Source organism: Mustela putorius, unplaced genomic scaffold, assembly GCF_011764305.1.
Source record: "Mustela putorius furo isolate JIRA1106 unplaced genomic scaffold, ASM1176430v1.1 tig00003846_pilon_pilon_pilon, whole genome shotgun sequence".
Lineage (NCBI taxonomy): Eukaryota > Metazoa > Chordata > Mammalia > Carnivora > Mustelidae > Mustela > Mustela putorius.
The window spans coordinates 20485717-20489534 of NW_025421999.1; positions in this window are offsets into that span (position 1 = coordinate 20485717).

The window sequence follows — 3818 nt, forward strand, 5'->3', positions numbered from 1 at the left end:
GACAGCTCTCAAATTCTGCTAAGTGATGGAGTGGCAACCTATAGCTCAAATGCCAAAGTGGTAGATGGTTTTGAGAGAAATGAAGTTGGCCTTCAGTAGTCATTAAGTCCTTCCATTTGTCCCCTCCTCCAGGCCCACCTCAGTTGGTCCACCATCCTCCTTCCCCACAATTCACCTAGTGCATCTCATTCAGACATTACCTCATCTTAACAAGACTTAAAAGTTAAAGTCTTAGGGACACTTGGGTGGCTCAGTCAGTTAAGCATCTGCCTTCACCTGGGGTCATGACCCCAGTTTCCTGGGATCGAGTCCCGCACTGGGCTCACTGCTCAGCAGGGACTCCGCTTCTCCTTCTGCCTGCCACACCCCTAGTTTGTTCTCTGTGTTTATGTGTCAAAAAAATAAATAAATAAAACTTTAAAAAAAAAAAAAAAAAGCTAAAATCTTAGTAGATCCAGGCACACATTCTCCTATTCTACCACTCCCCCAACAACTTCCAGCCACTAACTTCTAGGTTTCTAAATTTTTTTTAAAGATTTTATTTATTTATTTGAGAGAGTTAGAGCATGATAAGGGGGAGGGTCAAAGGGAGAAACAGACTTCCCTGCTGAGCAGGGAGCCCGATGCAGCACTCGATCCTGAGATGCCAGGATCATGATCTGAGCCAAAGCAGTCGCTTAACCATCTGAGCCACCCAGGTGTCCTAGGTTTCTACATTTGTAAAGTAATTCTCAAGAACAGAAAAGAATTTATTTATTTTATTTGAGAGAGAATGAAAACAGGAGAGAGATCATGAGTAGAAGGGAGGGGTAGAGGAAGAAACAGACTCCCCGCTGAGCAGGAAGCCCAACATGGGGCTAGATCCCAGGATCTGAGATCATGACCTGAGCCAGAGGCAGACATCCAACCAACTGAGCCACTCAGGTGCCCCTAAAAAAGAATTTAAAATCCCAAGCAATGAAGGTCACTCTGTCTATTGTGAGATCATATTTTACTTGGAAGTTGGGTTCTAAAGTTAATGTGAAATACAAAAATCAAGCCTGGTGAAAATTAGCATTAGAAATCTTAAGAAGAAGGTGACTGTGATAGGCAGAATTCTAAAGCGGGTCTCCTGAGATTCCCATCCCGCTTATTCAGTCAAACTCAAATCTAAGTACCACTGTGAAGGGATTTCACAGATGCAAAGTCCCTAGTCTGTTGGCCTTAAAATAAAATAGATGGAAGATTAACTTGATGAGGCTGACCCTATCAAGTGAGCACTTTAAAAGCAGACTGTTTTCTCAGGCTGGTAGCAAAAGAAGTCAGAGTGATTCAAAAGCACTGAAAGAAATCGATAAGCCATTTGCTGGCTTGCAGATGAAAGGCACCACATGGAAAGACCAGAGACTGGCCACTAACTAGCTGCTGAGAGGGACTCCTGGGCAACAGCCAGCCAGAAAACAAGAGCCTTGGACCTATAACGATCAGAAACTAAATGGGCCTATACGCAGATTTGTCCCAAGTCTCCAGGTAAGAGCCCAGCCCTGCCAATACCTTCCTTTCAGTCCTTTGAGCTTCTAACTGGGAACTCAAAGTATCCCAGACTTTTGACCTAAAGAACTGTGAGGTGATCAAAGGGTAAGTAAACTGCTCAGATTGTGACAATCCGCTATACAGAAATAGAAAACTAATACCATTCAATACTGTAGCATGAGGCTATTCTATTGAAATGAATTTTTATTAGCTCCAATTTTTCTGTCACACAAGTCACATGTACTCCATAGCCACATGTTGCTACTTGCTTCCATATTGGACACTATAAACTGTAGAACTTTTCCAGCATTGCCTATAGGTCGATTGGACAGCATTGCTCTAGAAGATCCAAAAGAACCAGTTTTCTTACAGCTTTGGCCCAGGTGATTATTTCTTTTTTTGAGCAGCAAATAATATAATAGGGTTGAACTAAAGGATCATGTGGTAAGTAAAATTCATAACTTTAATACTGTAATCATACTCAGCCCAATGAGACACTCACACCATGGAGAAACAAAAGGTAACTAAAACCGATCAAGGGAAACTGATTTCTGCCTTCCATTTCCTGCTCGTGCCCAGATGCATAATCAATTTGTGAAATGGTGGGTAGAACCTATGCTATTATCTCCACCCAATCCCACTGAACTCCTATAGTTGGACATGTTTTAGTTAAATGTGCACATGATGTCATTCTAAGACCCTTCCTACTCCCTCTTGATACCAGGCCAGCAATCACATGTCTGGGTCATCTGGGAACAAGAACAGCTGGGACTGATTTTGGACCAGCTTGGCAGGAAGCATACTTTGGCAATGTAAGACCAAGTCAGGGAGGTACGACCTGGGCTAATGGTGTAGGGATAATACTGAGACATAGACAAAGGAAGAGCACCCAGGCTTTGAGGCAGCAGTGATTCTAGATATCCATCAAAGTGTAAATTGTAGGCCACAAAATTGTTTTCTTAAAATGTGATAAGATTTTTGTCAGTATTGTATCAGACATTTTTGTCATTTACATATAGTTCATGAATAACAACAACAAAGCTCACATTTTAAGCCTTATTAAAAAATTTTGCAACAGCTGACTTCATCCCATGGGTATGCTTAAGAATGTCTCCAAGGCTGTGGGAAGACTACACAGTGAAATGCCAAAATGTCCTAATAGAAACCTGGAAATCGGAATTTCATTTAAGCCCTGGGAGAACAGGAAAATACAGGAATTAGACAAAAGGCCAAATTTAGACTCAACTCCTTCCAGGAAGATGGAAGGAAAACCACATACCTGGACCCTGGGAAGATAGGGAAGTAGAGAAACTATGTACAACAGATGAAATCAGGGCTCTATACCTATACATAGTGCACAGAAGGCCACAAACATGTATTAAGGGTCAGGAAGTCTATAGCTCCAGGTTCAAATGGGCCCTGCCACTCAGGGCAGGCTTTTTTTTTTTTTTAACTTCTTTCAGTTTATTCAAAATAAAAATACATATAAAATTATGAAAATATAGGTTTACTATTTCCAACACATAAGTTGATGCTTCTGTTTGAAAGGCTTGAAAATTGTTTTTCAAGTTTTTAAAGCTCAGCTCAACCTCTCAATAAAGTATAACTATATTTGCTGGGTGCTAATTTCTGGAAGGAGCTCTCAGGTGGATAGCAGATGATTTCTAGACCATTCCCAGACCATTCTTGTAAAAGAGTAGAGAGGATTTCCTATGTACCCCACACATCCAGCATCCACTGGCCCATGGCCTAAGGCAGAAGGTATAGATATTACAGACACCCAAGATAGGCTCAAGCTGACATAGGGACGGTAAGTACATGGATAGAGCCAGGAAAGGAGGTATGAGTTGATGGCCCTCCACCCCTGGTTTTGTTGCCAAGCATCCAGAGACGTTCCTCACGCAGCAAAAGCTGATCTATCCTTCCTTTCCCCTTTGCTAACTCCCATGTCTATCTTGTAGCACTCCTAGCTGTTACTACTTCTCAACCTGGACTGGACACTTACCCTGTGTGCCATCTTGTTTTCAGCTTACTGTCAAACAATCTCAGCTCAGGAACTTTTAGCTTTTAGACCAAGTCCTTTGCATACATGTATGCAATATACATGTGAAAGGAAAATCCTGGCAGTTCGTATAACTTTTGTAAACCCACACACTTAATGGAAGATTAACTGCCAAAGCCAGTCATGCCAGGTCTCCCGACTCCTAGTCCAGTGGTTTGGTCATGCTGCCTTCCAGCAGCTGTTCTAAACCTTTCCAAAGCATTTTCAAAGGTGCTGTTCCCATCATCTTCATGAGTTGGTGGGG